General features: G+C 44.1%; 1 non-coding gene across 1 annotated transcript; it reads left to right on the forward strand.

Moving 5' to 3' along the window:
- Positions 1-20,174: 20,174 nt before the first annotated feature.
- On the forward strand, positions 20,175-20,247 carry TRNAF-GAA (transfer RNA phenylalanine (anticodon GAA)). Its single transcript has one exon. It is a non-coding gene; the product is annotated as a tRNA-Phe (tRNA).
- The last annotated feature ends 5,415 nt before the right edge of the window (positions 20,248-25,662 follow it).

The following is a 25,662-nucleotide window of genomic DNA, read 5'->3' on the forward strand; positions in this document are numbered from 1 at the left end:
TCCAAGACAGTCCGCGTAGCCGGAACCAACTTTGTCATCGTCGGGACACGCTGCCGGCTTCGATCTTATCGATTCCAGCTACAGCAGCGCGAGATCGAAGGCTCGCCACGACTACGGGTTCAAGGTTGCACGTATAACGCACTCAAGTGGCGTGGGCCCGACGCTATTGTCCCAGTTGGATCCGTAACAATGACTGCACGCACGCAACTCTCGTCGTTCGGCTCCTTTATCACTGCCCCCCCCCCTGCAATCCGCTATACTTACGTACCCACCTATACACGCTCGATCCAGCCAGCTAGTCACAAAAAAACAAAACAAAAAGAGCTCTGACTATAAATTACGCTCGCCAAAAACATATCGCCTCGTGATACGTTATCGTTGGCAAGGCATCATGTATTAGAGTATAACTCTATGCGCGTTCATTTCAAGAAATACTTGTAGCACTTGGAGGCTAAGCTCGTGTGGGGCGTGTGTGTGTGTGTGTGTGTATACATATATATGGACCGCGCCAATCGAGTAATTAAATAATGCGCCAGCAGCCTTAACGAAGACGCGGCAGTCAAAGGCGATCGAGGAATTTCAAATTGCTAGAAGAGAGCTTATGCAAACATCGCAAGCCCGCGAGGCAGGCAGAACCAAGATATTTTATGTATATGTATGTATATATACTCATACCTACATGCACATATAATATAATGATAATGGACGCAAAACAAGTGTTGCGCAAGTATGCAGCGTGTGGAATCCGGCTCCCCCCCCCCACCTTGCGGAGAGAGATCGCCTCCGACGATTAAGCTCGCGCGCAAAAGCTTGTAAATTGATGAAATAAAGTTTCATTAGCCATAGAGCATATTTTATATTTTACCTGTATATACGCATAGGGGCGTGGGGAGGGAAAACGAGGTGCATCATACCAGGCGTAAATACAACGTGTCGGCAACTTGATTCGCTGCCTTGAACCGTATGCTGCCGATGGATGTTGTTCGTACGGCATCGGGGAGGCAATTGTACCGCGCAACGGGTTCACAATGGCTCTCTCGCCGGGGGCGGACGACCCGATATCGCGGCTGTCGGGAGAGAGAGAGTTTGCAGATTGTTGACTTCCCCCTCGATTATCCGCTACACTTTCGATACCCCCACCCGGGGGCCCGTGTACTTCCGTTGCTGTTGTCGTTGTTTTACCATCGCAGTACGCGTGCAGGTTATTGCAAGCGTTGAGTGGAGGATCTATTCAGAAACACTGGTGCTCGAACGCATTGCCTTTGGAGCACGCGGGGATGTGTCGTAAAATTGAAAGGACGCTCGTGCCGCGGGCTCCTTTGCCAATCATAAAAAAAGCTATAACGACGGTTACCGGGGGTTATCGTGCACGTATGTCTATATATACATCTGTTCGCTTTGTACCGAGGTTGTCCGAGCGACCCCCTTTCCCAGCTTATTCCTCCTTTTCCCAGCAGAGACTGAGTCCTTTTTTTTTTTTTTTTCGCAATCATGCCGATGCCAGTCAAGGGCCCCCTCCCGCCTCTCCGCGCATGCAACAGGATATAGGTATAATGCATGTATGAGAACGGACGGGAAAAGCCCATTAACTTTGGTAAAACGGCTACTTATGTCCTCCTAGCATGGGAAACCGAGTCCATCAGCGTTGTAGCGCCTTTTTCATCTTTACGCTACAAAAAAAAAAAAAAACAAAAAAAAAAAAAAAACTCATTCAGCCGCCAGACCATTCCTGTATGTGTGCGTATACATGTCCGTACCTATATACAATATTTAAAACACACATCTCTCACGCATATTCATCGAGTGGGGTATACATGTACGCGGTGACGAGTATACGGTCTGCGCGAGTGGCTTTGCTGTTGGTTGAAATTCGAGCACCGAGAGATGGACTCCGATAGTCCCGGGGCATTAATTCCAGGTAGGAGAAATCCCGTCAATCCTGAGAAGGTGGAGCCTCGAGAGGATCGTTGCATGAATACTTGGGCGGAAGCCCGCCGGTTACACTGCGGCGTCCAGTGGAGTGCCCACTTTGTTCGTGGGGCATACGTGTACATATTATATTATACGGGTAGCCACACAGTTTCGCGGAAAGCTACCGTAAACTATGGCTATCGCTGCTGGCAAATGCGCCCTATCACGCCTGATTAAGCGGATCCCGCGCTATTGCTTGGATGCCGTTGGATTTATTAGCGTGGCATAAAACCACTGCGTTCCGAGCTTACCTCGATGTGCTGCATATTTGTATACCTGCATAAATATATACCCTTTGCTTCGATATTCGCTGTTGGGTACTATTTTTATGTACAAATGATTGAAATTTTTTTTTTCTTCCCACAAATTGTTCGCGATATGAATATTGGATATACGAGTAGCGAGTGAACTATCCTGTATGACCCTATATAGGATGTTGTAAAAAGCCAACTTTGTGGGTACCAAAATGATTGTACCTATAGCTATATTTGTACTGATCTCGGTGATAAATGATGATCAGCTACGTACTTTGTTTGATCGAGCGTCGCGCAGGCCCGATAAATCGCTGCCTGGGCGATGATATGCGGATCAGGCACTTGTTGGAACGAGACTTGCACACCTGTTGTGTGTTCGAGTGTGGGATTTCCACGCGCGCAGTCCCACCTTTTCTCTCCTTCTTCTCCTTCGAAATAGGTATCCAAGCACGTATACATAATAATTCATTTTATATATATACATATCCACTCGTTTGCTTATACTTACGCGAGATACGTATATAGGTACCATACGTGAACACCTGTCGAACGCGCGAGAACCGCTTCGTTCCTTCCCGTGCGGCTGCAGTTTACTGTACGCGGCTTTATATTTATTACTGCGCGGCTGCGTCATTTATCCAAGCCACCGAGCCCGTTTCTTTCTCTCTCCCCCACCCCCCTTTACACTTTGCTTCGCATTGTTTACCGGCTGCGATTACTTTTGAATCAATCACTGGGGGACAGAGAGACCGGCTGTCTGTCTGGGCGCCATCACTCTTAACCAACATAGGAAAATAGACGCTCAAAGTAGGAATCACATCAAAGTATAACTTCGCCAGTTTAAAAGTATCATTTAAACATGTTATACTTATAAACAAACAAAGTTTTGATGTTCACTTTTTGGAAAGTACAAGAGACATAATTTCTACTTGTTGAAAGATGAAACGATTTGATTAATTTTTTTCAAAGAAGGAAAAAACGTTGAAACGTAGGAATTTATGATTTTGTACTTTTAATAGTAATAGCATGATTATGCGTGATTCAATTGTTGGGCGGAAAAGTAATTCGTTTTGTCCCGTTGCAGTACTTGATGGTTGAACGTCGCTGAAGCTGAAAAGTAATATTCCTCTTCGTTGGTATAGGTACGGAAAAGGATCAATAAAATTGTATTTAGTTTGATGATGGACCAAAGGTACGTTTCAAATAATTTAATTGAGCCTCCACCAAAGTAGGGCCTTTCAAATCGAATTGCGACGAATGAACAAGTAACCTACATCAACTGGGCGAAAAGGTAACATTGAGGCTCAAGTTAGTATTGAGTGTACCTAACAGTGAAAAAGGAGGCGCCAATAAGGAGCGATCGGTCTGTAGAAGCAGAGACAAATAGCAAAATTACGATAATGCGTCTCAAGCGCGGCCTAAGCAACGAGGAAGATTGCAGATTGTGGAGAGAGAAGAACAAAACGTCCATGCAGAGCAGCCGCACAGAGGAGGACAGATGTCTTTTTTCCTGTCTCGGCTACTGCCTCAAAAGGGAAAAGTCGCGGCGCCCCCCTCTGCTCGCGCCCTCTCCCGCTGCTTTCTGCCCCTTTTTTTGTACCTCATCCTCCTCCAGCGGGGCTCCAATTAATTTGAAGCCCCGCTACGTGCCGCTACGGGCTATAAGTAAGTATACCGGCGCACTGTCCTCCGCCACTCGCATCATCAGCAGCGGTTCTGGACCCTCGAAAACAAAGTAATCGCGCCTCCGCATCACTGCGCTGCACTGCAGCACGCCCGCGTATACTTATGGGCACGTGTGTGTACGCGTATATACATCTCACCCGCCGGCCGGGCTCTCGTTTAATTAGCGACGAGCATTGTGCGGGGGAATGCGGGACGACGACGCGTGCGCGCACTCGCTCGACCTCTTCCTCTCGTCTCTTTCTCTCTTCGAAGGGGGAAAAAAAGCTGCGAGTAAAAAAGCAGTGCGACGCGCAGAACCCATATCGCGCAACAAGATCTTCACCTTCGCTGCCGCAGCTCCTGCTATCGTCCATGCCGCGGTGCCAGAGTCGATCGCATCTTTTGCTTCCTCCCGTACCGTATCCTCCTCCTCCTCCTCCTCCTCCTCGGAAGAGTCAACTATTCGAACGCTACCTCCTCCTCCCTAAAGCTGCGTGGCGGATTCTTTTACCTGTTGGTATTATATACCTTACCTTTAGCGTCGTCGACGGCCCATGAAGATGCCGATATTTAAGAGTATCTTTTCCTTTTGTTTTTGTAACGAATATCGATTAATATTATCTAAACTGCGTCCAATCGTATCGAAAAAATGACAAGGTTACTCGGTCATATTATATACGATGTGTGTGCAGAGAAAACGCTGCAAGGTATACGGTAGTAATTTCATGTGGGGGTTATATAATATATATAAGTACAAGCAAGGAAGCACAACTGAGATTCGCACTATACGATACTGCCAAGTTACTCGCTTCTGGGGCTCGATCATTTTTGTGAGCTGGCGATGCGCCAGGTACAAGTACCTGTGAGTAAGTGTCCGCGTCCGCGTTGGACAACTGTGGGAACTCGGTGCTTCTCACGAAGGATTTATTACGTAGGCCCATCAGGAATAGGCGAGGAGAAAATCCCTGGTGGCGTTCGCGGGCTCTCCTGCAATCATTGCATATTAACCTTCGGGCACGCGCACGCGACCGCGACCCCCAAGTTGACGTTATCTGCACGCTAACTACGACTACAAGCTGGTATGAAACAGTTGTTAGATGTGACGTGGAAAAAGACCTTTCCTCGAGGAGTGTAGGACCAAGTGCAAATGTAATCACTAAAATTCAGTTAATTGGTCCGATCATGGTCTATCTATGCGTGATAGTACCTTGTGCTGCTGCTGTCGGATTCCACCGCGATCTGCGACGATGGGTGAAATAGCTCTGTACCTCCGCAAATAATTGGGCTGATGTCGAGTTGCGGCTCGAGTAAAAGTAAACGTTTGATCAGTGTCGAGTTGCGGCTGAGCGATAAGCTTCGTTTTCTAATTTATATTGAATTGCGGCTGGCCTTTTCTTATCTATACTATCAAATTGCGGTTACTGTTATTATTTGTTTGGGTTTGTACTCAAAAAAATTGCAAAAGTTTTTTAAAGCTTAACTCACACAAAGACCTCATCGAACACGAAGAAAAACACAATCATAATCCTGTCCAGGAGGCTATAGCAAATCGACGGAAAATTAACAATAGTGTGAAACGCAAAGCATTGGACGATATTTCGACTCGACCATTGAAATTAATTCGCAGTGAGATAAACAACGACGAGTATCAGTTTACGGTGTATGATTTGGATAGATTTCGGCGGAATATTGGTGCTACTCGCCGAAGTGTGCTGCGTACTTTGCCTAAAAGTGTTTTGCAGTTCCACGATGCTCTCGAAGATCTACAATTGTTGACGCACACTGGTGAGCAATTTGTGTTATTAAACGACAAGAGGATGAACATTGTGTTGTTTTCGACGAAAACAAATTTGCAATTTTTAGCTAGACAGCCTATAATTTTTGTTGATGGCACCTTTTATAGTACTCCGGAATTTTAAGCAATTATTCATCGTGCATGGTCATCAAAACAATGTTTATGTCCCATTAGCCTTTTTTTTACTTCCTGACAAAAGTACTTTTTCGTACGAACAAGTTTTTAATATATTGAATGACGAATGTAAGAAACTGAAGCTGTCGTTCGAACCGAATACCATATACGCAGATTTTGAGCCAGCAATTGAGCCAGGTAAAGTGTGACGGAAAAATGTCGTTATATATTAATTAGTAATGTGAACGTTACTCAGCCGCAATTCGACCGTAGATAAGAAAATGCCCAGCCGCAATTCGACATACATGAGAAAACGAAGCTTATCGCTCGGCCGCAACTCCACAACTTTTCTCTTTTCAGCCGCAATTCGACATTTGCGAATAATTGAAATATCGAAAAAACATAATTTTGAGATAACAGGTACGAGAGTAATTTCAAACTCGTGGCCATTTTTGTGTTACCCGCGATTAATAGATTATAATAAATTTTCCTCTATTTCCACGAATCGGACGCTTCACTTTTGGTCAACCGATCGCTATCTGGATCACCCGCTGAAAGAGGGCTCTGATTGTATGTACTTTATTTGTCCCTCCGAGTGATCGATCGGCGGTCGCGTGGCAGGACTGGCAATAATATGTACCCCGTTGAAGAAAAAGCCCAGACGCGTGGTGGTACAACGGTGTACGCAGCTCGTTGCCGTTGTTTCGTTTAATTATGCAGCAGTTGTCATTGATAATAATAATTAGGGTAATGATGCGTCCGAGTTGCAGGCACACGTGGTATTACGAGCGAGCGAAAGCTGCTGCACGTACGCTCATTATATCAATACAACGGCGTCAGTCCCCGACGATTTCATCACGTTAATTACACGATGACGATGATGTTGCTCTCTTGTCTCAATCGGAGCGTCTCATTGAGCGTAACAAGAATTTTTTTTTTTTTTTTTTTTTTTTTTTCAGTGCACACAAATTTATTGACGCTGCGCTCGAGGACAAAGCTTTTCGATTCGAAACGATGGTGGTTTTTTGTTTACGCTCAGAGTTCTGGACTGAGAGGCGGCCCTTAATTTTTAACGTTCACCGCTAACGAGTTGGAGCTCGTGTATCTGTTTATTTCATTAGTCTCTCTCTCTCTCTCTCTCTCTCTCTGCTTGTACCTATAATCTACAATGGCGTATCGATGATAGCACATGCAATACGATACACCGATAGGAATCGATCTCGACATTATCACGTTATATATACGTACCATACATCGGACCGGTTATCAGCAGAAATCTGGTCTAGTAATCTTGTCACTCGAGAGCAAAATAATCAATTTGTAACGAGTAACATACTCATACACGCGCATGCGAGCGATACGCGGTGGTATTTCAAGCCCACACACCCAACTGCTCCGTGTAATGATTTTTTCCCTTTTACAACCACGAGGACTGAAAATAAATAAACCTAATTATCTATGTATGCTCTCCCATTCTTTAAAAGAGTAGGAGACCCGCAGTAAAAATCAAAGTACAAAAATGTACAAAAATGTGTAATCAAGGTAGGGCAATTAAACAGTGCAACAGGCACTTGAGAAGTGTCCGTCCTATATCCATATATTTATATCTATACGGATGGACTCAAATATTCCGTATGCAGCAGTGTCATGAATACTTGTATCGGCATTTGTCTTGTAGCTGGCCATTCAACTCGTTCAACACGAGATGGCCCACTGCCGCGTGAGTGTATAATAGACTATGCACCGATATATTTAATAAAAGTCGAGCGAGAGTAGCGCGTTAGCCCTCTCTGTGCGATTCCCCCTTGTGCCCTGTGCATTAAAATCAGAGCAGTGCAACGTCAGAGGAGGCAACAATCGTATCGATCGTTATACCTGGTACAAAGGTGTATATATATATATATATGTACCTACGGCGGTAACCGGCGCCTGTCGGAGTAAACCCGAGAAAGGACTTTACGGCTTTTATACATACATATACGTACAATGCCGTGGTCCGGTAAATGGGGGAGCGTGGCGGGCCAATGCAGGTATGCTCTTTCTTTTTTTTTTTTTTTTTTTTTTTTTATTCTCGTACTCGCGAGGGGATCTCCTACCGCTGTGCCGGGCAGATACCTGTATACACTCGCCAGCGGCTCACTGCAGAAACGCGGATGCTGCATCTGCATGAGCCGTATATACCGGTGCTGCGCAAACGATCGCCGATAAGCTTCTTTAATTTATCGCTCGCTGCTGCTACTCAAGCGTCGGCCTCGTTAAAGCCGTCTTTGCGCTACCGAGCGATGCGCCAGCAGCACACGCTATATCCCTCTGTTATGTTCTCTCTCTCTCTCTATCTCTGTACTCGAGCACGAGTTGGCGCAGTAATGTATCGCTCGGAGGGGGTTGCCGCCGTCCGTTGTTATTCTTCGAGCTGCAGGGAGTCGGCGATCAAGACGAACCTGAATGTTGACTGCAGCCCACTCGAGAGTCCCTCGCCCGCCGCGTAATCTGCTAATCGCCCCGGAGAGGAGGTGTCGACCTTTCTTTTTATCTTTTCCTCTTTCTTCGGCAACAACATCGCCCGCGTAACTCATTTATCTTCGCGTATCTTCGTGCATATATTGTACCCATTATCACAGCTTTTGTTAATTAAACGCGTTTCTCCGCTCACTTTTGTACTTTAGTCATTATTTGCTCGTAACTCCCGGGTATCGTGCATATTTATTCGTACATGTATTTATTCCAAAAATTAGAAGTACTTGGTATAATTGATCAACGCGATTTAAAAAAAAACTTGCCCGCGCAAGCGGCTGTCATAAAACGGGGACTTTTTTCAATTCACGGTCCAAAGATGGAAGAGAGAAAAATCAAAGAAAGATCAATGAGCACGTGAGAGTTGGTATACATATGTATACACACGTGGCGTATAATGTGCATAAATGTATGCATCTGAGAGTCGATAACAATCAGGATTTGGCTCGCAACGCGGACACCGTCGAGCCCAAACTGATTTGTTTATCGGTGGGTACCTATCGGCCGGTGAGCGCCGAGGTATCGCGCGATCCCTCTAATTACAAAAAATCCGAATCCTGATAAGACGCGCCCGGACCCAGACTATGGCCAATCGATAAGTAAATTCGAATTCGGCGCACGCGCTGGCTGATGCACTCGTCCCGATACGGCGATGGCGCGGCGCACGGGAGGAGCGTGTCTCCATTCTGATCGTCATGCCGCAGTGGCATTGGATATTTATATGTGCAGTACTTGTGGCTCCGGAAAATAGCAACAGAGCCAGAGTCAAAAGGGAACAGGAGGAGGAGGAAACGGATGCTTATATATATACCTATGTGGCTGATGGCGCAGCTTTGTTTTTGCACCTTTTATATATATATGTCAAGTGGCCCGTTATCGGTGACTCGTATCGAAGCGCGAGGAGGAGGGAGGGGACGATCAGGGCCCTGGGTGTAGAAGGAAGTGAACCCGTACCCAGCGGTGGGGGGGGGAAAGGGAGGCTAACGCGATGGCTCCGCACTGGCGCAGATAAGCCCTATCATCTCCCCCTCCTCCTGGTTACCCTTCCCCCCCCTCGCAAGAGAGACGTAATAAATTGCTCCGAGAATATCGATCGCGTTTATCGATCGTTCATTCCTATTGTCCAGCGGCCGAGCGCGAGTGAGCGAAAAACCCAACTATCGCCGCTGCGATCTGGTGCTCGCGACTTTCGTTACGAGCAAGAAAATTTCAAGTTTTGCCTTGTGTCGGCAAATTTGACGCAGGAATCGCGAGTTGAAATTTTATTTAGTACTAAAGAGGTGGTGGTGGGAAGCCAGATCCAGTTGACTTCACGCGTGATGTAATTTTATGCACGTACGTACGTAATATTTCTGCAACGTAGACTTTTGCACTCAAGTAATTATTGATCACTTAGGTATATCGGTAACACTTTGCTAAAAAATTCCTTACAACTAGCGGAAATATTAAAACAAGCTCTTCAATAAGATAACATGCCGCAACGTATTTCTTGTCTTTTCCAGCCACGCAAAAGAAATTTGAAGTTAACATCTTGCTTCTGTTAATGCTAATACACGAGTGCGGTCAACAAAAAACTTCAACAGGCAAGAAACACAAAGTCTGAATATTAAGTAGTTTCTGGTATTAACAAACCATCAGTCAGCCCCGGAGTACCCATGCATTGACATAGCTCGTGGGTAAATTTTACATAATGTGTAGAACGACGTGAAGCGATTGATAGCTTCCGATCATGCCAAGGTACCTATACTCGTCTACTAGATACAAGAGTGTCCAGGAGGAGGTGGTAAAAGAATAGCTGGGCTCACGCGCACACGAGATCCCACGAATTGTCGGATATAGGGTAACAAGTAATGCCCTCCGCTGGCCTCGCTGCTGCGATACAACGCGGTGTCTCTGTGAGCGTGTGTACATATAAATATCGTACTTGCACGGAGCACCAAAGAGGGGACGGAGATTACGGCGTGGCGTGAGCCGAGCGTGAGATTAGGGCTCGCTATCGCGCAACTCCGCATACGAGATATACACGTGGTGTGGCATAACGCGATATACCGCTACGCCGGCGAGCGGAGGTCAGAGAAGGAGGATGGATGCCGCGGTTTATCGAGGCGTCGGCTTCTGCTGATGTTTTCCTCCTCCCACCCCTACTCTCTTGACTCTTTTTTCGTTTACACTGCAATGTAAACACCCCATCGTCATGATGAGAGCGCACTCCATAGTTGTACCGGTGCCGAATGGTATTCAAATTAATCATGATTAGACATGAGTGCATCAAAGCTTTAAAAGTTACGTAGGGTCATCTAATTTTCATTTCTTTACATTTCCTGTAGCTTTCCAACTTTTGGCGTTGGTAATTTTTTTCCATTAGATGTGTCTGGTGTGAACTCTCTCTTTTTGAACTCTATAAATACACATAAAGGTGGACAATATCAGTAAGTATACCTCCATGAAAATAGATTGTTCATTCGTGGTTGCACTTGTTATTCCAAAGCAAATAGATGGCACTCCTATGAGACCCTCCGTACAAATGTTCAAGTAGTTGTTGATGATAATAATTATGATATAACAAAAGTAAAGCGCATGTCAGGACAATAAGTGTATACACAATTTTCTCTGGGCGGGTATATTGCTGCGATGCAACGTATCGATTTGCGTTTACTTGAAAACTTTGTTGTCTCTCGCAGGGCGCGCGGGCACGCACATTTCGCTTCGTTTGCTTAATCTGGATGTTGAACAGATGTTGCGTGTCAGCGTTTTATTTTTTCCCCAAGGAGATCATCAAGAATGTTACATTTAATGTTTCCGCGTGTCAGCATAATGCCTACACTCACGCAAGAGCGTGTCTCGCGCTGTGCCGCCGATACAATATACGTACATACGAGGGGAAGAGGAAAAAAAAAAAAAAAGAAAAGAAGAGATAACCAGAAAAATCACAGTTTCGCAATACCAGAGCAACAAAAAATGGGCCGACCCGCTCGACAGATGCTCGCACACATGATCGAGGCTCTACAGTCAACTCGACTGTCGTCAACGTGCTTTTCCATGACACACATCAGCCGTGTCTCATTGTGCTCGTCGTAGGCTCCCGATACACATGTGCATGCAAGCATGCTCTCGTCTACATGACAACATACCGCGGTAAACTCACGGCAGTCGAACGAGAGAGAGAGAGAGAGAGACACGCGCTGCATAATCGAAAGCTCGAGTCGTGCCGTTCGCGCTTCATGAATCGATAATGCTGTGGCGTTTGTTTTTTTTTTGCGCTCCGCACGATACTCGTATGTTAATGCGAAAACTCGTGGAAAGCCTCGGTGGCGATCTGCTGAATTTTTCAGGCGAAATAAAAATACAAATGGCCAGGGTGCAAAGCGAGGAGGGGAGAAAAAAAAACAACAACGAACCCCCACCACTTGCATTACAATTCCGTTTATCATTCATCTTACGGGAAAACTATAGGTATATACTTGAGTATGCCAACTCGAGCGGAGAAGGAGTGATTTTGTCGTCTCTCGACCATACCTGCACAGTGAACCGTGTCTATTGGTATATATCAGAACTGTTACGAGCACCATGTACATATAATTATAAATGTGGGAGACAATAACCCCCTATACGTATCGGAAGATATGGACTGCTTCTTGCGCCCACTTGACTTTTTTTCCAAGATTGGGCGGGAGGATGTCTTTAACCAAAAGTATCGATGAGAACGCGTGACTCGAACTCTGAACGTACATCACATTATCATCATCATCATCATCATCATTGTTATATTGTTACGTGTATGAGGCTGCACGAGAGACGGCCCATTACAACAGATGATGTCGGAACGGCACAAGACCGAGGCGGCCGTGAGGCAGCCAATTTTAGCGTCCATCTCGTGAGAGATGTTCGTATATGTTGATTGATCGATACTCTCGAGGGGATTTTTTTTTCCTTCCTCCTTTATTGCCGATCAATCTGGCCTCGCGGGCCATTAATGCCGGGCAATTAATATCGTTCCCCTCGCCTCGACCCGTAGCAGAGAGAGAGAGAGAGGGATTGAGTGCATTAAGAGCACGCAACCTTAAACTTGCCTCTATCTTCAAAAAACACTCTGCGACATGAGATACGGCGGGAATTTTATGGGCGCGCGGCCACTCCAAAATAATATAATCTTGGCACCTCCGATGCCCTCGTGAAGAGCCCGTTGAGCGCTCCTCGGCTTTATACTTGCAGCAGTGCCATTAATTCGGATTAGCGGACGGAAAATCGGGAAGAGCCGAACTTTGCGGTCAATTTTGCTCGAAGCCGTCGTTCAAGGCGCAAAAAGAAAAATATACCTACCGGCTGTCGTAATTTTCGCAAAGGTATAATCATTGATAAACAAATAACTCAACAGAACCATGGATTTTACTTTTTATCGCTCTAGTACATTAATGTTACCTTGGTTTTAATAGGAAAATAATTTAATTTCCAATAAAAAATCACGCGCTGCTTGAAAAAACGCAGTGGCAGCTAGGTGGTAGGTACGGGTAGGTGAAATTTGTAACAAGATGATTACCAAAACGAAACTGCGCGAGGTGAGAAGGAGAAAGAGATAAAGAGCCAGAAAAATGGAGTGTTTCGTGTTCTTATGATTGATTTCGACGCGCCGTGGTAATGTCGCCGGTCGGGCAGCGTGTGTGGTCGGTTTCTCTTCCCGCCTGACACGTTTTACATACCCGTCCCATCCCATCTTGCCGCATAACCTTCTCATCATCATCTAGCTCATCAGCGACGTTATCAGTGTGGCGCACACGTGCGAACACGCCACAATTCAGGTGTGACTTTTCTTCACTCACCGTCGTCGCGTCTGCTTATTACATATACCTACATGCTGCCCAACATGCAACGTACGTACGTCAAAACTCCTAGTTCGACACGACGTAGTTTTTTATGCCTGCTCGCATCGACGAGGAAGAGTGGCCCAAGGGTCCCCCTCTCGTTGCTCTGCTGTATGTATTATTTACGATCCACAAACTTCGATCTGGAGCGTTGACGAGCAGAAACGAAAAACAAAAAGAGCGTAGCAACAATGAAAATTTCTCGGAAGAATGAACGTTGGAAACATACATTTAGAGCGTTGCATCTAACTCGTTTGCGGGCAGCGGAGCCATTAGCGTTTCAAGAGGCTACTGCTCGCCATGCTAACTCGCGAGCAAACTCGAAGAAGAGAGAAACAGGCGTAATAATGAGCCAAGCAAACCAAGTGTATATATATATTATACGCCTACACCTTGCACGGTTTACTCGACGGATGCATGGGGAAAATAAGCCACTGCGCCCAGTGATGCTGCAGACCACGAAAATGCAAGCTGGTGAGACTGAACAAATTTGTTTGATGATGTATTTCATTCGTTCCACGTGCATGGCTTGGTACATCATAATATATAGAGATATTTCCCACTTCACATGATACATCTTGCCCCGCTTGGCAGTGCTGATACATTTTAGCTGTGGAAGAGGGTGCGTGCTCTTTTTGACGAACTGTATATAGCTAGGTATACCTTTGCTCGCTCGTCCCTTTTCCTTTTGCATCATGCATATATATATTATGTTTACCTACTTGCAAATTGTTTGGCACGAAACATTAAACTTTACATTCACGTTTTTTATCAAAAAAATATTTCAATGGTGTGTCAGTGTTGATTACAACATGCAGTAAAAAGAGTACGCAAGCTTGGTGTAAATACCTACTTTACGAGATAAATCAACATTATTCGTGTACATGCACAGTCAAAACAAACATGTTAAAAGTCTGGCGCGCGCTTAATTATATGTACTATTAACCGTACGGCTATATTTGTATGTATACGTATGCAAGATAAGATACCGGATGATGATTTTTTCGTACATTTCTATCTTACGATTAATTAATTTGTTTTGCAACTCGTTATCGCGTGCGCTCTCTGATAATTGCACTGATCTTTCTCAACAGATGTGCTCGCGTTAAACTTATTGAGATTTTTTTTAAGCTTACATTTCTGCGGTTGCGCAACCAATATATTTTTGAGTCAATTTGATAATCAAATGCTCTTATTGTTGTAGGTACATATTTCACGGTCGCTAAAGTCTGAAACTCGCGCAGGACTAAGGCGCGCGCTCTGCCATCATCCTATGTTGGATTAATAGTAAAATATGTAAATAACCGGGCACTAACTCCTACTCTTAAGGGTGAATTTTTTAAAATTATTTTATCAGTAGTTGTACCCATATTATAGACGTACCGCATGATGTACGAATTGATTTGTATATTTTTTTCAACTTGGTATGTTGGTATATATTTGTGCGTCTGAAGCTATACCACACATTCAAGAGGAGCAGAAGATCTTACGCTTCATTCATGTGTACAGTAAAGTGGTTAAATTGTGCTTGATTTTTTTCCTCCACCGGATGAACCTCCTCTCTTTTCTAAGCAGCAGAGGGCGGGAGGGAGAGTAAGAGATTACTGTCGTCAGCGAGATAACGCGCTCGCGAGATGAATCAGAGCTTGGGGGCTCTCGGCTCCTTGTGATTTATAATGAGCAACGTATCGGGTGCCATTAGACAGAGAGCGAGCGCGAGCCAAGAGTCGGTAGGGGGGCAACTCGATGGAGCTCGATGAGCAGAGGCACCGAGATCAGCCACATGTTTATGTACAGTTGCATCGCAACCGCTTCGTGTAGCCTCGTGACTCGTGGAGACGTCCATCAATAACTCCCCTACCCCCAGAGCTTGCGATGCAGGGTGTGATTATTGTTTTTTTTTTTTTTTTTTTTTTTTTTCTCACTTGAGCGTGCGGCCGTCGTGGACTCCCACTCGCTCCCGTCAATTGCCGATTTCTGAGTGCGGACTTGTACGATCAATCGAAATTTAGCTGTAGTACGGCATACGTAACATCGTGTGGAGTGATGGGAGTATGAGAACAAAAAATGGTACTCATGATTTTGTAGTGTCAGCGCAACAGAATATTTTCTCATTGGAAAAAAAAAGAATAATAATAGTAACAAACAGAATGAAAAATCATTTAAATTTCTAAAAGCTGAAATTTTTGAAACAATCCCTGGTAGCGAGACTCACAAAATCCAATGCGTGCTAGAAAACAAGGACGGTTTGCTGTTAAATATTTTTCACGTGGCTCTGAACTCGTACGAATTGTGGCCAATCGCATATATATAACATGCAGCGGTGAATCTTCCGGCTTCGCTTTGCAGTGAGCCAATCACGAATGAGCATAAGAAAGAAAGAAAATCCTGAATGTACATATAGTATACAGAGCGGGGAAATTGTACTATCTGTAGCGACGATTACTCCATGGGGACGCGCACGTGACTCGGTTTTCATTTGCAAATATCATACTGTCACGTCGTTGGAATTCATGAATGAAGCTCACGTGTCGACGTGTCTACTTTCATACATACCGTACGCGCCTACCGTACCACCGCCACTAGTATTGAGTTATAAGTAAGTATACCCAACGTGTGACAGTTAACTGAGCCGAGGAAAAATAAGTGCGGGTTTCAAAACACTACGCTACATTCGCAAAGTGTGCATGTGATTTTATGTACATTGAAGCCGTTTTTTTACTTGTAAGCTAATATTGCGACTTTGCGATTGTAGATTAAGAGCAGGTTTTATTTTCACCATCTCCTCGTTGCGTGACCATTCATAAGTAGGTACTGTTGTAGCTATTTTAAACTCGTGGGAAACTCGTGTATGTAGATGGTTAACACTCCGCAAAAAAACTGCTTCGAAATCAGCGCAATTAAATGATGTGGTCTAAACTAAAGATTCGCGGGAAGCATCGAAATCACCATCGTAAAAATATATAAAATTTCGATATTACGTGTATTCAAAAGATTCACCTGTTTACCTAAATTTATTGTAATTTAAACTGGCCAATGGATATACGTATGTAAATAGTAAAATACGAGGTAAAATAGTAGCGCAATCGCTGAGGTTGTCCTCTGCTTCTCAAACTAGCCTCTCAGTGGTTGTGGTTGCGGCGGGTGGTTTCAATTGCAATGCCATTTTTTGAATAAAACTACTTTCGCTTTTTTAAATTTAAAATTCTCATCAGAATTGTAAAAGAAACAAAAAGTACCCGACAAAATTATTATGCGGTCCGTTGTTTTCACAACTGGATATCACGAGGTGTATTTATATATACTGAATGAGCTGTGGTAATAGAATCAGCGAGGGCGAGATAATCGTACGAGTAATCATTATGGAATCAAACCAAAGTTTGAAACAGCAGTGATCGAGGGACGAAGGTCACACGACGTAACAGATGGCCATGGCCCCTTAAATAATAATGTTTTGTTCTACGTGTATCTATACACGTACCGCGATCCCGCAGGCGCGCTGTTTTATCTTTTCTTCTGTCCCTTTTTTTTCCCCTCAATTAGACCCTTTGCTCGCCTCGTACTTACTTTGCCTTTTTTATTGCTGTTTTATTTGTCGTGTGCACGTGGAAGGTGGAAGAGTCCGACTAACGAAGAAGAAGAAGAAGAAGGAATTCCTGAGCGAGCCAGCTTATACGAATGTTTATACATATATATATATACGCGCCAGCCACTCGGCGTTCCTTCGCTTCACTGTTATGTATACTTGTGACCGAGGTAGTAGTGGTGGTGGTACCTATCTATGGATTTACATTTATTACAACTGCAGTGTCTGCAGTGTGCAGGCCACGCGAGAGAGAGGAGGCGAGCCAACTGCGCGTCACTGCCTCCCTCCCTCTCGCCATTGAGGCCTCGCGAGTCGCGCGTCGAGCCGTGTGCGCCTCGTGCCGCGCCGCGTGTGCTTCTCCTCGCGCACCAACATTTTTCCCTCCCCTTTTTTCTTCTTCTTCATTGGAAAACTCAAAAGCATAACGAGCAACAAATGCTCGATTTTTGTTTCGAAGGCTATAGTTCCATAGTATGAGTAGGTAATTGTATAGGTACAGAATAAACCTCATGGGTACAGGTTATCGTTAATAATTGAAAATCTACTATAATTAATGTACTCGAATATACATATACACACTCCTCGAAATATAAACGTCCGAAGAAGCAAGCAAACATCGCCGCTGTCAATTGGTGGGATTTCATTTCTGGCGTGGAACGAGGCTTACATTGATGAAAAAGGAAATAATTGATGCAAACGAGAGAGACTCATTACTGTTGTCGGCAATCACGAGATGTAGATGCAGGCAGCACTTCATAATAATATACTTGCATATAAGAGGTTTACCACGCATCTCTCGAAATGTCCCATGTGCATGAAAAACGAGTCACTAGTATACCTATGTATATATTACATAATATAATATGTTAATATGTGCAGTACTTGTGGGATCTAATATACATATAGGATACGGGCGATACGGTAATACGGCACACGCATCAGCTATATATTATGTAATATGTGCACGCGGTGTACACCACGTTCTGAGACTCCCCACGGACAAGTTAGTATTGTATATATTATCTTACGTGCTTCCTGCACTGGTCAAGTCAAACTCTCGTTCCCATGCCTCTGTATTTTTCTCTACGGAATATTCGGGTTTAAGTATTGCCAGCCTTGATGTATAAGTAGAGTGACCGTCAGCCACAATCGATTCACGCGAGACAAGATGTAGGAACCTCGGACGCGGATGAGTGACAATGCTCGCCCAAAAGACACACTCGATGGAGTCGGAGAAAAAAAGTTGTCAAGTGGACGATGTATAGATAGGTATATTACCTAGTTGAAAAAATACGTAGGTGCCTAACGTGCGAGCGAGCGCAGCCGAGCGTCAATTCACTGTAATGCATGATGGAGCACCGCGAGCCGAGCATGCAAGGGTCGGCGTATATGGAAAGAGAGAAAGTAATGACGAGCCACACGCCCGTTCCAGGATATCCGTTCATCTGATTTTTAGATTACGCCTCTTCCCTGCAACGATAACGGGCTGCGGGCCTACTGCCCGTGAATTGTCCCATCTCCCTGATGCGTAAGTATATTATGCGGTGGTGACGGCTCGCGCCCCTTCCTTCCTCCCTCCCTCCCTCCCCTACTCTCGAGAGCCCCTTCCATCGACTTAAAAACGTGTGCATCCGTATGTTTGTAAGTACACGTTATGTACTGTAAATGCCCCCTTCTTCCGCAACGCCAAACCGACTTTCTTTCTGCTGTTATTTCTTCCCATCCCAAGCTATGGCTAACGTTTTTTCTTTTTTCCGCTGAGCTGTGTAGGATGAAGCGCGAGACTTTCCCTCTTTCCGCGTGGACTAAATGCTATGCGTCTGTCATTCGTTAAACGGCTCATGGATGTATTAATCGGCAAACGCAGAGTGTAAAGTAGCAGTGGCGAATTGGCCTCACTTCTATACGTAATAATATTACTTACGCCTATTGAGCTGTTGAGCAAATTTTAAACATTTGTATGTAGCCCCAATGAGCCATTTAGCGCGATTTTCTTTTTTTCTTTTAATTGAAAGACATTACACACACGCACTGCAGATATTAAGCTACACCATAATCTGAATAAATTCCTTTGATTATATAGCAGGCCATGCTCGTGGCGGCGCCTTTATATTGAAAAATTATGTTAATCCGGTGTTTTTTTTTTTTTTTTTTTTTTTTTTTTTCTTTTCAAATTCAGCGACGTATTTACGACTATAAAGCGCTTTCTGCAGTGTTTTCAAGATAATCGATGAGCCGCGCACTCGTCAAGCGCGTCTATTTCACAATCATTATTTACCACTTGTGGTGCGTTTCCCCTCCTACCGCTACGATTCGCGTAAACTATCATTGCACGTGTATGTACACCCAAGCATATAACCAAGACTGCACGCCGACTTGTGTAATCTGCGGAAACGAGCCGACACCAACGGACACTTGTACGTTCATGTGCATGGGTACATTACGTTTACGAGATTTTCTGTGCAGATCGCTTTGTTGCAGCAAACTATTTACAAACGACCCTCGCTCGAGAGATTGTCTATCTAATTCTGGGGAGCTATTGGGAGCTGTTTATTCGTTGTGCGACTGAGAAAATTACCTCACGATTACTTCACGCCACACGATACCTATACTTTTTTCCCTTTCCTAACGCGTTAACTAGCCTTTTTTCTTTTCTTTTTTGCAACAAATTATAATTAGAAATCTATACTTATACTATATACGCATGTAAACAATCATTAAATATCATTTTTATATTTTACAACGATTTTACCACTGTGTATGAGCCTCGTAAGAAAATTTTTTTTTTTTTTTTACTCAACAGGTAGTATCTCAGCTACGACGCTGTTTTCAAAGACGCCCAGCTGCAGAGGCACAGACTCGTAATCCCAGTCAATTTAAGATTGGCCACAGTTTCAAGGTGGTCCCGGATTTTTGTACCTTATACCGGTAGCCTCTTGACTTTTTTTGCAAGAACACGGGCGTTCGGTAACACCTTCGTTGGATTATGGTAAGTATACTTTTGAAATCCTACAAAACCGTATAAATTGAATGCCGGAGGGAATAATATCAGTCACGGAAAAAATTTATGCGAAAGGAACGGCCTCTCGGAATTTCATCCTCAACGACAGTAACTTATAGATATTTTATTATTATCCTTCTGTTCTATCCAACATGTGACAATATTTTCTTGATCATTTTTTGTAATAATACCATACGACTTTATACTTGTAGAAACGAAATTACCTTCGTTCTTTACCTTTTTATTTGATTTATTATAATCCCAAAATTACCATAAATAATTATAAAAATTTCACGTGTTTAATGTTTCAAGAAGTGTGTGTCCGATATAGCATTGAAATGAATGTAACGACAAGAGGTCACCTAACCTGGCTGCGTTTGGGGTATGTACAGCTATTTCGAGTAGGTCCGTAGCTGCCGAAATAGCTCAGTTGGGAGAGCGTTAGACTGAAGATCTAAAGGTCCCCGGTTCAATCCCGGGTTTCGGCAATCTTTTTTTCTCTTTGTTTTTTGCCCACCTCTACTGCACTTGTCCATCAAATATGCAACTGCAAACAAATACATGTTTTTAAATTATAACCAAGTGACTTACCCATTTTTCGTAATACAAGCGTTGATGAAGCAGTTGAAATGAGTTTCTTCTACAACAACATTTTTTGTATCCGAGACCTACTTGTAAAAAGTAAAAAAAAAAAAAAAACTTTAAATTTTCAAATATTAAAGCCACGAATAATTTAATATAGAGATATAAAGTAATGAAACTTTTCCATGTATCGTTTGCTGTGTAAGCTTCAAAACAAAAAATCCTGTGCTAAGAGGAAAAGATCGACCATTAGAGAAAATGTTTATCCTGACAAATGAGGCGAGTCGACAGCATTAACTGGTATGTTCTGCTTACCGAGTAATTATCCGCTTCCAAAAATATACAGCCACGCCGTCCCAAAAGACTGAGAAAAATGCTCTCGTGGGGACTGCAGGAAATCCTGAAAAATTGTACCACACTGGCGTGCTGCCGCTGCATGGTGACTGATGGTGGTCGGCAAGCAATGCCACAAATGAGGAGTCAGAGAGAAAGAGGATGCTCCCAAAAGAAAGCCACAGTACTCAACTAATGATTCAACAACTTTCCGCTAGCGTTGAGCCTACGTGAGAAATGGTTGTACCTCTTCTATTTATCAAAGGTGTTTTTTTTTTCGATCATCAATTATTCAAGTACAGGTCCAGCCGGAGAATTTTACACGTGATGTTTGTCAAGTCTCGAGTTTCGACTCCCAAGTGCGTACAATTAGTCAACATTCCCAACATTACGATAAGACGCGTCAAATGCTTGATGAAAATCAAACTTGAAAAGTAGAATTTTTAAGTGAATTTCTTCCATGAGAGGCGCATGAGGAAAATGAAAATGATGGTTTATTTCTTAATTTTTTTTCTTTTTTTTTTCTCTCCAACAATCGTGAGGGTAAAAGATAACTCGAGTAAATTTAGTGATTTACCTCGAGTGGCGTGCGATCAGGTGGCAGGTATGTCCGATCGGAGATAAATTCAAATGAAAGAACTTTTGTACAGATAATACTCGTGCAGTCGCAAAAATTACGCGAGAGCAAAGTGGGGAGGCTTTCGAGCGCCATTCGCGGCATCGGCAGACGCAGCTTAAACAAAGGGTAATTTTCTCTCGTCTGCCGAGACAACGCAACCAACGGACCACCTTTGAAGTGAGCCCCCTCTCTCTCTCTCTCGCTCGCTCGCAATTCCCGGCAATTGTAGCACGTTCGAGCCGAATTAAGTAATTTTTGAGAGATTCGCGTGCCCAAGGTGATCGGCTCGGCTTTTCTTGCCATCTGACGAATGCGACGAGCCGCGGGCGTATAACATTTAAGCAAAACAATCATACTTATTCAATACACCATTTCCCCCTTACTCTGCACAATAGATACAGTAATACCTACTTTCGTCACTTTATACAACTATTGTTGTTGCGGTCGATTCCTACGAGCTCGACAATAAATAGAACCCACATGTCAGGTATAATTATGTCCATTTCCAAGCTTGGGCAGATTAGGTTATCGCTTTGCGCGCAAAATGCAAAACACGACGCCATGTACCATGGCTTTGTAGTAATATAGTAGACTTTCTACAGAAGGTTATTTTTCCCGTAAAAATAGTTTTTAAAGCAATGGGCCTGGTAAACATGAAATAAAAAAAAAATATTAAGAGTTTTGAAGATCTAAAATTGCCGCTTATTTCGCAATATCTCCAATATTTTAGGCATCGAGAGTTTGAATAATGCCATAACTTTCTAGTCTTTCGTAGTGGGACTGCCTGGAAGGTTAGTTCAATTGTTAAAATTGTTTTTTCAAATCAATGGCTAGTCCCTAATCCCAATGGCTAGCCGAATTAAAAAAAATCTTATAAATTGGAATGATCCAAAATTATAGCTTATTTTTATTTATAGCTTAAATTATAGTTTGTTTGTTGTGATGTAGTGGACTGTTTTAACTGTTGAAATGATGTTTAAAATGACGTCCGAGGCCCAGTATATGAGAATTGAAAAAAAATAATTATGTAAATTTTAATGGTCCCAAATAATCACTTATTTTGCCATATCTCCATTGATCACGGAAATAAGGTCATTTCAGTTTAGGCATATTTTTTATCCAAAAATTTTGAATTTTATGCGAGATTTTATCAGCAAAATTATTACTTATTTTCATGCTTTACGCGCTTATCATTTCCTCTTTTTCTCAGAGTTCCATCAAAAGGAAACTCGATGCTGGCATAGATAAGTTATGCCGTGCCCTCGCAGAGCAGCTCGGACGAGAGAGCCCTTGGCCCGCCAGATAAATAAGATATGCGAAAGATCCCGAAGAGAATAAGATGAATAAGCCACTTGCTTTCCTCCTCACTCGTGGATTCTCGGATCACGATCTTGAGGGACCCGAAGGGACTCGGCAATCTATTTTTTCTCGCGTCTCCGTGCACCCCGTGACGTGAATCCTCGAGTCTTTGAATCGACCCGTGCTTGCCGATGATGGGACGCGAGATACTTATACTTTGCTCAACGTATAGCGCCGAGACAGTACCTATACGGCTAGCGCGCCCACAGATAAGACCCGACTGCCGGGCAAGCAAGAGTACGGTCGGTTATTGGATAAGTTGACCCAAGGGACAGTCGAACGCCACGAGAGTAGTTATGTTGGAGACGAGGTCCTCGAGTCAGAGCAAGTGGGTGATCCATACTCCTAGCTCTTTTCGCCTGGAGTGCGTTAACAAAAACTTGGCTCGCAAATTAACGACACGTTGTCCGGGACATAGCGAGAAAAACACAGATGGTTCGTGAAGTATATATATATATATATATACCCATTGGTGGGCAAGAAACGCAACGATGCATCCGGGAGCACCGCGTCTCTCTCCTCTCGTTGGACGCTGATGTAGTCCGCGCCAAGTAGGTAGGTTTATATACCTACATGCGGCCCGCACTCCCAGGGGAGCAGTTGTACGTACAGCGTCTGGTCTGCCCGGCCCTATCCAACCCAGTGCACGACATGTATTGAAGACCGCACCGTGTAGTGCCGTAGAATATGGCTCCTCGGCTCCCTCCCTCTTTCTCTCTCTCTCTCTCTCTCTCTCTCTCTCTCTCTCTCTCTCTCTAGGGAAAATCGAGCCCGCAAACGTGAGATCTGGCGGCTCATGTGTGGCTGGTCGAGACCCGACCGAGTAAATTTAATATTGTGTACGGGCTCGAGGGATTTCCAAATGTCACGGTGGTGTGCCTGCCTGCTTTTACCCTTCGCGCTCGTAAATCGAAGCGATTTAAAGATTTTTCGTTGTCGTGCAATGCTGATTATTAACTTTGCTCCGAGAAACGTAGGTGGTAGGTATGCCCAAGTGAAAAGACACCTCCAGAAGTAAGTACATAGATGTGTGTGGGTAGGTACTTACCTATACTACACCCTACTGTGGCATGACAGGGCGTATAGGGGTCGAGAACCGATCAAACATCCACGGCGTCGTGGCACCTGCCACAGGTATACCTACGAGCAACGCTTTAGCTCTGGACCAGTTCTCTTGTGGTGTGTTTGCTCGCTCCTCGAGGGCCACGTGGGACGATGAGAACCGACTCCCCTTCGTTCCAGTGCTATCGCCTCTTTCACATGCACATCGCGGAGGATGACACGGCAAGTGTTGTTTGTTTGGTGCCCCCCCCCCCCCATTTCCAACTCTTCTCCTTTTTTTGTTTTTCATCCGCTCCGGGGCAACACGGCACGGGCCATAACACGGTTGAGCGGACGTCGGTCGTTAAAAATAATCAGACGAGCGTATAACTGTGCGAACAACAACAGCAACAACTTTCGAGGGCTCTATCATCAAATATCGTGAGGCTCATTCGTCATACTTGCGGCTCGGACCGCGCGCGAGAAAATATTTTCATTGACATTGCCTTACGTCTGCAGTTTGATGCTTGCACGCTGATATATACACATATCTGTCGTATCACTATTTGTACCGCTAATGTAGGCACTATTATTAACGTTGTGTCCATACAGTGTCGCGATAAACAAGTATAAGCGAAAAATTTAGTTCCACCGAGAAAAGAGAGACATTATGCTAAACGTCAAACAGAGATGACACATACGGTGCAGCACTAATAACAACATCAAGGAAAAAACACCTATAGTTATTTTTAGATAATTATCGATGATCAGCGACAACAATTGTAGTAAATGCAGCACGATAAACATAACCCTGAAATATACCTCATTGTGTGATTGTGGGCAAGGCAAGTGTGCCGTGGAAGTGCGTGTTCTCGTAATACGGTGCCTGCTTCTTTCCGGCAGATTCGAGAGTAATCCCTTGTGCTGCAGATATACCTATACATACGGTAAATTTTCTCGTGTGTTTTAGCAACGACATCTCGTCCACTGGAAGATAACATGTATGCCCAAGCAGCTGCTTGGCTTTTTGGAAAAACGATCAGTACATGTAGCTTGTACTGGCTGGCTATCATTACTTGAAACATGCACAAACAAGATAAGCGGGAGAGCCCTTCCGTGGCCCTTTGAGGCTTTGATGATTACTCAAATTTTTAACTTTTTTCGCTTTGTTTGGTGGAAGTTGGGTTACAACCTACAGTTTATAATTTCATTGGAGCCCGAAAAAAACAACGGGCATCTCTTTGATAGTACCCCTTTTCTAGTTGATTTACTTGAAATGATAGAAAGTAAGAAAGAAAAAAATCTGAAATGACTCTCACATTCAACGTCGGCTCGAGTGGAGTTACTCAGTCTCGCATACCTACTTAGTAGTAATATACGAATATACGTACCTACATAGGCAAAGCCATCATGGTCTCGCCACGATCTCGCTACAGCGTCGCGTCTCTCTTATCTTCTATATACGTATGCTCACTTACTTACCATAAGGGGCCCGGTCGTGTATATATAATAGGTATATCCAACCCGCCTAAGAAAACATTTGAGGAGCCTTCGCAGGACTGCAGGTAGAGCGTATAGTGTGCATAAGCTACGTAATAAATATATACCTACATACACACACACACGAATTCCTGACGACCGACTGTAGTATAATATATAGGTATACGCATACCTGTGGTTTGGGACTCTTCCGTTTGGCCCATCTTTTGCTTTTTTTTGTTCCCTCGCTCGCTCGCCCTTTTTCTCTGGGAAAGTTAAACATTAAACTGTTGCGGAGCCGGAGCTCCAGGCCCCGGACAAACAACCTGTCGCGATAGTACAAGCCGCACGGCTGGCTAATCTTGGATGGCGTCGAGCTCTGCGACGTGAGCTTCCCGCACGACACCCGATACCTACTCGATATACCCTAACTGTTGCATGCAATCCTTGTATTTTGTTTCCTTCTTTTCGGTGTCAGCCCCGATTAATC

Source organism: Copidosoma floridanum, unplaced genomic scaffold, assembly GCF_036245765.1.
Source record: "Copidosoma floridanum isolate Cflo_tuat_1 unplaced genomic scaffold, Cflo_Japanese_pri ptg000030l, whole genome shotgun sequence".
NCBI classification, from domain to species: domain Eukaryota; kingdom Metazoa; phylum Arthropoda; class Insecta; order Hymenoptera; family Encyrtidae; genus Copidosoma; species Copidosoma floridanum.